The 10829-nt window shown below is 42.5% G+C and overlaps 1 long non-coding RNA gene across 1 annotated transcript; it reads right to left on the bottom strand.

The window, feature by feature from the left end:
- Positions 1 to 7034: 7034 nt before the first annotated feature.
- LOC138565889 (uncharacterized) lies at positions 7035 to 7616 on the bottom strand. The gene is made up of 3 exons (XR_011301682.1): positions 7507 to 7616; positions 7304 to 7402; positions 7035 to 7158 (listed from the first exon to the last, which is right to left on the bottom strand). It is a non-coding gene; the product is annotated as an uncharacterized lncRNA (long non-coding RNA).
- Between the last annotated feature and the right edge of the window lie 3213 nt (positions 7617 to 10829).

The following is a 10829-nucleotide window of genomic DNA, read 5'->3' as shown; positions in this document are numbered from 1 at the left end:
CAATTAGCACCTGTAGAGGTGTGAAAAGTAACAATGAGGTACATATTGCTGGATGGGCACACATTTATATGCTGCAGTACAACAATAGCGCACTCGTTTAGTAAGACATACAAGAGAATGCTGGTATTGTACTTTGTTGATTGCAGAGATTAGGTTTATTGTAGGCGGTATTTTGAAGTGCACACTCCAGTGGCTTCCAGAGACAGGTGGGTACTGCTCCTGCATAAGAAGATAGTAAGAAAATTTGTTGGGTAATGACATAGTGCCTACATTTGTAAATTACATTTTTCAAAACTATAGGGAGATGTCTTAGCAGGAAGACGAAGTGTGCGTGTATGAAAGGAAGGTGTATAATATGGAGGGCGCTTGGGAGCATAATCATGTTTGTTAAGGGATTAGGCAGGCTATTTGGGAGCTTAGTGTATCACTTGTTATGAAAAACGTATGTGTATTACTGTAGGCTTATTTACTTCACAAATGTAATAGTGCGCTTTGTAGAAGGATGACATAAAAGGTGCGGAAAGATGTACAGAGTGCAAGCACAATGTTTTCAAATGTCCATCTGCATGCAATTCTTTGCATATTTATCTTTAGTACATGAGTGCAGGCATTGCTTTTGGGTTTTAATTTAATTATGCACATTTACACACATTTACGACTGTTACTGTTGTGACTGTGGCGATAACTTTTTTTATTGCTTAACTGCTGTTGTTATGTATAACGTGTGGGTGGAAACTGTCGTTATGCTTGAAATGTATGCACTTTGTACAGTTTGGTCATAAAGGCTGCCTGATAGATTTGTGTGCGGTTTCTACAAATTTGCTAGAAGGTCTTTTCATGGGGGAAAGCATTGTAAAAATGATGGAACAAAAGAACAGAGTAACCTTTTTCATATACCAATGCCTGTTGTGGACCAATGGAACCTTTGATACAGCCTGCCACTGTAAGAGCGATTTAATGGTAAGTGATGGGAGACTTAACAGTACACCATTTTGAGCACGTTATGGAGATTTACTCCTAGGTACACTTCTGCTACGCACGTATAACACAGTTGGCACTGTACTGTACAAAAAATAGTAATACTTACTGGGTGTAGTGATGGGTAGCGATGCTGACATTTGTAATTGCAGAATGCATAGATTGTTGTACAGTATTTTCTCGTGCAAGTGTTTTTGATTTACAGGATATTTCACCTCTACGTGCTTAACGGCTTTATGCAGTGTTCAATAGATGTGATAGTATTACATGCACAGTTCTTGGATGTAATTGGTGGATGCGTATGTAAAATTTCAGCAGTTGCCAATCAAGGAGTGCTGCTGAAAGAGTACTTGAAAGGGAAGAAGGACTGGCCCTGATTTACTGGGCCGTGGCCCTCGCGGTACTTGGGGAAATCGTACATGCTACATGCTGTCCTTCGTAATGTGCTGGCTATGGAAATGGGACTGAGGTTTAGCGTTTCACGTGTGTCTTTGCCTTTGTGTTCCATTGGAGGATGTTCTTTTGTGCCCATAACAATGTTAGTGCTTGTAGCGTGCCGTTTGTCAGTGGCGATGGAATTGTTTTTCTCCCTATTGCAATTAGTAATCTGTTGCAGTATGTGCAATGTACGCTGCAGACACACATGTAGTAAAGTTCAGAGGACAAGCCGAGAGCAACCCTTAGCAAGGAGCACACGAAAAGCTGTTTATTGAAACGTCCCTTTAGCAAAATTTGAAAAAAACACTTTGCACAACTTCTACGAAGACGCCCACTTTCTATGACGCTTAAAATGGGTTTGTGCAGCCCTGTATACAGGGAAATATGTTGGCGATAGCCGCGCCTTTTGGGGTGGTGCACGTGCTACATCCGGGTCTTTTGAGGGTGGCTGCAATGGAAATGGGGCTGTGCAGGAGTTGGGATTGGTCAATATGATTTTGTGGGTGTGGTGTGTAGCAACAGATTGTGCCAGAACGTCTGTTTGCCAATAGGAGTGGACATGGCTATGGGGACGGGTGTGCCGTTAAGTAGGCCGACTATATGGCTGTAGGGCAACTCGTGGATACATTGGGTACAAGTTTACGCAGAACGTTGTGAACTAGTAGCACACCTTGGTTTCCATAATGTCGATGTGTACTGGTACGTGGGATGCAGTGGTTCCATGTGGGTCCTCTTTGTGCCAGTTTGGTGACGCTTGCTCATCCAGACATTATTGTTGTTCATTGTGGAGGGAACAGTTTAGGGCATGTTACTTGCAATGAAGGAGACATTTATGCAACTCGGGGAAAAGTTTGCAAAATCACACACATTTTTTTCTCACATTGCCCAGAGACAGATGTGACTGCGTTCTTCGTTCTGTGGCCCACAAATGGAGAAAGCGTGGTGCAATGTCAACAAGGCTGTTTGCACTTTTTTGCGCAACGCTGGCATGTTCTCCTTCCACAATAAAAACATTCTGTTTAGTAGTAGGAACATTTTTCATTCAGATGGAGTTCATCTGATGCTGGCAATGAGATCTTTCTGCGTAATAACCAAAATGCTGTGTAGCGCTTCCGGCAAAATACAACCAACACAAAATGCCAACAATTATTTTAGCAAATGCGTACAATGCTTTTGACAGCGTCCCGTCACCCATTGTTATCATCTCTGCACGCGCCGCTTATAGGCAGCGTCACCGCCTGCATGCTTGCATTGAATTTCTATTTTTGCCCAGTGGATGGTGGCTCTGAAAAGAGCCTTTTTGTTCCCCCCAGCTTCTGGCTGCGTAGCATTTTTCCTGTTGTTATAAGACAGGCCAGAAAAGCCAACCCCTTTTAGGGACTTTTCATGAAATTTAATTCACATGTGATGTCATCAGTGATGTCATCAATGACATGTGTGATGTCATCTTTGATGACCTGGGTGTTAGTCTTACCAGTGCACGGTGGTGGCTCGAGTTATGGTTCTTTAGCTTACCATAACTTGTGAATTTCTGGGGTTTGTAGGTTTTACCTGTAAGCATAAAGTCCCTATAGCAACATTTTTCCATTGAATTTCATAGATTCTTTAGTAGTGCAACTTAATCATAGCATCCCTTTAACAACATTTTTTGTTAGTGAATTTCGTAGGTTTTTACTAGGGCACTTTAAGCATAACGTTGCTTTAGGCTATTTCTTTCAATAAAGTATATATTTAAGGTAAATTGGCCTCCCATAGGGACCTCAACAAATTTTCTTGATAATAACTGTTGATTTGAGTAACAAATTTGGTGATATTCTAAAGTTATTTAGGGACATGCACCTGCTCCCACCCCCAGACTGCAAAGTTTTGTAAAGATTGGTTACAAAATAAAAAGTTATTAAGAATGCAAAAAAAAATCAAAGTTGCAATCTACTTTTCCATAGACAAACAATGTGAATCTTTGCCTGACCGCACAGTCCAAACCGCTGGACAGATTTGGACCAGGACAGAAACAACTTGGGCATGAAGCGGTTGCTGGAATCCTTTTTGTGGTTTGGGGTTATTCCATGCAGTCATTTTTTAAAATATTTGCATATTTGATGGACAAGGGAGTGATAGCGATACCGCAGGTACATTTGTAAAACTGTTTTTTAGAAATGAAACAGTCATCATCTTGTTTTTCTCTTGATGCACGAGATAGCCGAGGATATAGCTGAGGTTATCAGAAAATGAAACGCAAGAAAAAAACATTTGCAGGTCAAAAACATGCAAATGCCAACAGTCTAGAGTTGTGGGGTGGTGGCTAGGGATGAGTTTGCAACACAAAGCTTTTCTGAAACTTCCGGTATTTTCACGAACAGCCGTCATCTCCAAGCAAACTTTGTCACAGAAACAGTGTGTGTTGTGGGGAGAATGGGAGAGGGCAAGGGAGGTGGGAAGGCCATCTGGGAAGTGGGGGGAGCTGGCACAGATGAGGGGGCACTTGGTGAGGGCCGGGGGCAGGAGACCTTTTTTTTCAGTCGTTTTTCCGATATTCACTGCTATAAAACTACAGATAACCACGGCTATCTGTAGTCCATACATAAAATGATTACAGATTGCAGAGGGTATCTGTAGTTCTGTGCCCACGGCTATAGAAAGATATTTATTACAGCTACAGTGACATCGGGGGTGAGAAATCACTGGGGATGGCCAAAAGCAATGGGCAGCAACACAATAGCCATCCAGGTCTCCCATCCATGCAGTAACCAGGATCGACGCTGCTTAGTTTCACAGAAAGGTATCTGCCGGCACCTTCAGGCCATGTTACAAATACATTAGCACAAGTTACAAGACCATGTAGAGCAACATGGCCTGAGGGGCAGGCCCCTTCCTCGCTTTGAAGACAAGCAGAGTTGGTGCTGGTTACTGCATGGGTAGGAGACAGTCCACAGTCCTGTATGGCGTGTGTTTTTTTAGTTTTGAATATCTCATAACACAGTTAGAAAACACACAGCATCCACGTGATTATTTTTTTAAACTGTGCTACTGTCAGTCCTTGAAAGGATTGCAAAAGGGACCTTGAAAGGATTGCAATTGTAGACCATTTGTTTGCCTTTTGCTGAATTACATTCTGGTATTTGTAGTTTCCCGGTCAATTTGGGGGAATAATGCAACAATTGCACACTGGTGCAGTTATTCACCCCTGATTGTGGCACAAGTAAAGGACACATGTGGGTTGTCAGCGTAACTTTTTTTCAGAGGGTGGCTGCAACCCCTTGTTTTTTTTTGAGGTTGGCAAGCAGGGAAATCACTTCACCAAAATGCCAAGGGTAGTGGAAGTGACATCACACAACCCTTGACCCATTTGACCCCACCCCAAAGTGATATCACGGGAAGCGATGGAACACAACCTTTCACCCCTTGACAAAACAGGAAGTGGCATCAAATAGTATTGTTCCTAAGTACACTACGAAAAATATGGTTACGATATCACTGTAATGTGATATACATTTCATACAAGAATGGATCACCATATGTATCAATAATATCAGTGTGTATAGGCCCATATTTGCAAATTACTGTGAATGCAAGCAGATGCCCAAGGACAAATGATAATGATCTGTTATTGTACAACACTTACGCTTAAGAGCTTTATAGAGAACAAATATACATACAATATCACCCAACCTGTGTTGGTATTCATTTATGAACCTCAGAAGGATGAAAGACCGAGTTGGCCAATCCCAGGATTTGAAATTGCAACCTGCAGATCACACATCGCAGCAGCGAGTGCTCAACCCACTGAGCTTTCTTACAGGCTATAGCTATCTTACCGGCTATATGCTATGTGCACAAAGGGCATGCACTTACAGGTCCAGCACAGATGTTGGCGGGTTTACCCACGTTAGTAGCTGCTCCCCTCACAACTCCATCTGCACCTCGTTGTGTGAACCGCAAGCTGTTGTTGTCGGTGGGTGCACATTGTTGCTTCTCGAGCAACCATTTCTCTGTTGGTTACCATGGGGAAGGTTGCGCTCCTTTGCCCCACCAGTATCTGGCAACGTCAGCGCACAGCATCTAAGTGGTGACTTGATTGGCTGTTGCCATGGTTCCTTGCATACTACCCCTGCCTCATCTGAACACCTCTTACAGTATAAAGGCAATCACAGCTCTGATACCCACAGGTCTCAATGCTCCCCAGTACCTCCATTGTTCTGACTAACAGTGTTCTAAATTCCAGTCTGTCTAGTCTCCTTTTCCTTGCCAGTACTTGCTTTGCTTCTCTGCCTTTTTTCTTGCTTCTGCTGGTCAGATTGCAAGTCTGCCTTCCTTATCACCCTCCTCCTGACTTCTCCTCCTGACTCCATGGACCCTGATGTTCTGATCTTCTTGATCTTGCTTGGCTCCTTTATTACCTCTCAGTTTAGTGCTTGCACTGCCCTGCCACCACGCTAATACTGGGAGGTGAGTCTGTGGTGTTTGGGAATTTAGTTCCACTATCTCTTGCGTTCCAGTACATGATAGGTGCTTGAACTGGACCCTTGAAATTCACCTTGTTCAATCTGGTGCACAACAAAGACAACACTTCACCAAGACAGACACAAGACCATCAACTCACCTCTCTCAAGAAAGAAAAAAAACGTAGTGAAGCTGAATGGCTTAAAAACCAAACAGAAGATCAAAAAACAAGTTGGAAATTAGTTCAGAAAGCCTATAAAACCAAAATCATTGAAGCGAAAAATAACTATTTCAATAGTAAAATCGAAGCCTCTGTTAATTCAGCCAGCAAGCTCTTTGATATTCTCAAATCCATAGAGAAGCCCAAAGCGTTGGCCCCGGCATTTATTCCATCACAATCTGAATGCGAAAACACCCAGGTAGCATTTGCTAACAAAATAACTAAAACTAGAGATCGCATTGCACTAGCACAAGCAAAAACACCTTCATGTAGCCTCCCTGTTGAACAATCATCGATAATTGGAAAAGAGAAGTTTCAATTCCAACCTATCTCTCCAGAAGCCATGTTAAAAACCCTGGTAACTGAAGGGATAGCCCGAATACGACAGAACATTGGGCTAAAGATACTAGGTCAACAATGGGGGTCTGTTCTGACGTGTAGCGTTTACTGGGGACTACTATTGTGCTAAAGTAGACCTGGATTATTTCTATTATGTCAAAATCAGTACATAAACACTTTAAATGTGAAAGATGCACAAGAAGGAATTTCAGACACAGATAGATATTGAGCTGTCAGCTTTTTAAATTTATTTCGCTGATGAATGCATTTATTAATCGTGCATTTTTTGATATTGAGCTGTCAGCTTTTTAAATTTATTTTGCTGCTGGATGCATTTAATAATCATGCATCAGAAAGTAAGAAAAAAAGTATATTGTTAAAAGGAACAGTTGCGAGCTGCAAAGGGTTCAATCACAAAAACAGAGTTTGCAAAACGATTAATTCTCAATATTTCCTCAAACAGCTGTTTTTGACAAAACAAATTTATAACCACCACCTAAAGTGACTAGTGATTAAGATATAAAACATACATAACAAACATAACAACCAAAACAAAAGCAATAAATGGAAAAGCTTTGGGTTATGTGTATCCAGGCTGGAGGGTGACCTAACAGGTGGTCTAACAGGTGGTCGACGTCTAGATATGGATCAGGAAAGATGTTGTGACCAGGCCAAGTATTGAGGTACTGGTCAAAGGGACGTTTCGGCTTGGAGCCTTCATCTAGGGCCTGGGGTAGGTCTCCCTAAAAATAGAAACAGGGGGACTGCATTAGTGTCTGAGTGAAAAGTTTAAAACTATTGTTTTTTAAAAAAACACATGACATAATAATCTCCGTGAATGTGGTACACCACTCTAAAAATCAAGGACAAGGAAGACACGGGACTGACCTTAGGGGGTGCAGATCTGTTAAGATCTGAAGTTAATGTAACTCATGGATGGCAAGAGATGCTAATTGGTTTGGTCTTCTGGCAGTCAGCTATGGATTGCTGCAAAAATCAAAAGAACATGTGGTTCTGGGTGAGATTACTATTAATGGAGGAAAATAACAGTAAGATGTTTAACCAAGTGTGCCACAAAGACAAGTTCTCACCTGACTAGGTTCTAGCTGCGCGACGACTCTCAGGAAGTACGCAGAGTGCCAGTTGGAATTGCATTTGATCATTAAGATGTGGACCAGCACATAATGGTGGCTGGCTGATAGTTTATGGTCTGTAGTCGTCCTACAAGGGAAGCGAAATGTATGCGCCCGTTACGATAATTCGTAAGGAAAGGGTCTGTGCTGTGTGCCCAAGGAGGAAGAGGACATACCTGGTATTAAGTCCCAGGCTCGCTGCCGGCTGGCGTGTGGAGCCGCGTCTCGGGCTCGCTGCAGGCTGGCGTGTGGGGCCGCGTCTGCTATTTGCGACTAGATCGCTACGTGCAGGTTAACGAACTGAAATGCGCCGAGCACTTCACGTCTGTACTGAATGCGCATGCGCATCAGGAGTAGTGTTCTTTGAACTAGCGAGTGCGCATGTGCCGGCCCGCTGTGGAGTAGCGTTGCCGTAGGGACATGTCAATACAAGACACTGGTCTCTTGCGCATGTCCCTTTTGGGACGGAATGGCAATGAAATATATTTGCGCATGTTTTTTAAAAAAAATAAAGAGAATTACCAGTTATTATGGATGATTCCAGAGATATCCTGAAGAGGGGTTCCTGCCGGGTGACTGCATAGAATGCATCACAAGTGAAGTTGTGTGCTACGGAAGGAAGGTGGGGAAACCAGTAAAAGACTAGTAAAGAGCCCGCTTCCCGTGGGCTCATATAATTACATGAGAAATGGAGATGACAGAAGGGGAGGAAACTCAGGAGATTTTCACTAGTATAAAAGTGTGCAATTATCTACAAAAGCGCGTGGGATCTAACTCATTCAGCCCAGTTGTAGTACTTTTCAATTTAAAAATCCACCAAGCTTCTTTGTGATTGAGTGAGTTGGTGGCATTGCTTGTATTTGATACTGAATCAGCTACCCACCATAGGATGTCATCTGGGCCATGGTGGTTTTCAGTATAATGTTGTACCATTGGGGCTGTGGCAGATTTGCATCGGATTCGAGATCTGTGCTCTCCTATCCTTTTGTGGATTTGCCTTGTTGTTTGACCCACATAGCGCAAACCGCAAGGACATTCAATGATGTAGATTACATTGGCTGTTTTGCAATTTGTGAACTGTCTGAGTTCCCAGTCTTTTTCGCCAATCCTAAATGAAGACATTTTCCTAGTAAATCTACATACTGTGCAGGTGCCACAGGGGTGATGTCCCTTTATTTCCCGCATATTCCAGAGCGTTGATCTTTGAGATTTTTTCTCCAGTCTTGCATGTGATAACATGTCCTTCAAATTCTTGGATCGTTTCAGCGCCATTCTTGGTGGTTTTTCTTCTGGCAAACTCAATTGTACCAGGGGCCAGAACTTTTTCAAGATCCTTTTTAGTTTAGTTGTATCAGGGCTGAACGTGGAGACAAATGTAAGGGTCTCATCTCGGTCCAGGTTTTTCATTTTTGGTGTTAATAGACTTTCCCTGGGCGTGTATTTGGCTCTTTTGATAGTCCGACTGACAAGTTTTCTGGGATATCCTCTTTCTCGTAGTTTGCTTTCGAGCTTTTTTGCATGTTCTTGAAATGTATTCATTTCGGTGCAGTTACGCCTTAATCGTAAAAATTGGCCATACGGGAGGTTATCCCTTAAATTCCTTGGATGATGACTTTTGTAATGAAGTAGAGTGTTCCTCTCAGTCTCCTTTGTGTAGAGGTCGCATTGTAATTTGCCATTCTTGGCTAAGATGGTCAGGTCCAAAAAGTTAATGGCATTATTACTGTTTTGCATAGTGAATTTTATCTCTTGGGTCTGGGTATTGATCCACTCGAAAAATGAGGTGAGGCTATTTTCATCTCCGTTCCATATAAGGATGATATCGTCAATGTATCTAAACCATGAAGAGATTTTGTTTTGGAACGGGTTGGATATGTCTATAACATGTTTCCTCTCAAATTCTGCCATAAAAATTATGGCCAGACTCGGGGCAAATGCAGCTCCCATCGCCGTTCCACTTATTTGGAGATAGTATTCGTCATCGAACGTGAAAAAGTTGTTGGTTAGTGCGAGTTCAAGTAGTTCCACTATGAAGTTAGTTGGAACTCTTGTTTGAGTCATAAAGTGAGTTAGATGTTGTCTAATACACTCCACCGCTGCTTCTTGTGGGATGTTTGTGTAAAGGCTAACAACATCCATGGTTACTAGGAGTTCCTGCTCGTTGTTGAACTTGCGTCCTTCAAATTTAGAGATGGTTGACATGGTATCTCTGAGGTACGTAGGTGTTTGTTGGCTCAGAGGTTTCAGAAAGTGGTCTATAAATTTACAAATGGGCTCAAGAATAGACCCACATCCTGATACAATCGGTCTTCCTGGGGGGTTTTGACTGTTTTTATGAAGTTTTGGAAGAGCATAGAAAGCCGGTATTCTGTTGTCTGAGGTATTAAGGAAAGTTTCTTCGTGCTCTGTAATCCACTCATGCTCTAATGCAAATTTGGTTGTCTCCTGGATTTTATGTTTTATGGCGGCTGAGGGGTCTTTCCTTAGTTTTTTGTAGTTGCCTTCTTCATTCAGTAAGTGCATCACCATTTCTTTGTATTGTGTTATACTCTGAATCACAATCCCACCACCTTTGTCGGCTGTTTTTATAATCAAGTCTTTGTTTTTGGCTAGGGTGGTTAGGGCCTTGCGTTCCCCTATGGTCAAGTTCTGTCTCAGCTGCTGCTGGTCAGTTTGGAGTTTCCTCATTTCTTTCGTGATGCATTTTTCAAATGTAAGCAAGGAGCTAGGTACTTCGTTTTCCATAGGGTTAAATGTTGATTTTATTCTTAATCCGGTGTCATTTTGTTCTTGGCGACGGTCCTTGTCCCTGAAGTACACTTTTCTTCTGATACTTCTGAAAAGATTGGATACTTCAGAGTCCAGTTTGAACCAGTCAGTATGTTCTGTAGGTACAAAAGATAAACCTTTGGTAAGGACGGAGATTTCTTCTTTAGAAAGCACATGTCCTGATAGATTAAATATTGGGATTTCCATTATACCCTGCGATTGACTCTCCTCCTCTGGTTGCGTGGTCCCCATTGGGGGTAGTTGAAAAATTGCATTGCCTGTGGGTGCGGAGGCGGCCCCCAGTATGCGCCTCTGGGGGCCATTTGCCCTAAAAAAGGCATCTGATTAGGGGGTTGATATTGTCCCTGTTGTCTATTTCTGTTCCTGTTTTGGCTAGAATCTCCTGACGAGGAGTCCGAACTGGAAATGTCTGAAAAAGAGACCCATTTGCGTCTATTTCTAGTGGCCGCAGTTTGGTTGGCCAATCTCTCCTTTTCCTTCTTGTCCTTATA

The sequence above is a fragment of the Ambystoma mexicanum genome, chromosome 2p (genome assembly GCF_040938575.1).
Source record: "Ambystoma mexicanum isolate Mex_15411 chromosome 2p, UKY_AmexF1_1, whole genome shotgun sequence".
NCBI classification, from domain to species: domain Eukaryota; kingdom Metazoa; phylum Chordata; class Amphibia; order Caudata; family Ambystomatidae; genus Ambystoma; species Ambystoma mexicanum.
Note: the sequence above shows the minus strand (reverse complement) of the source record. Positions and strands in the feature narration are given on the sequence as shown.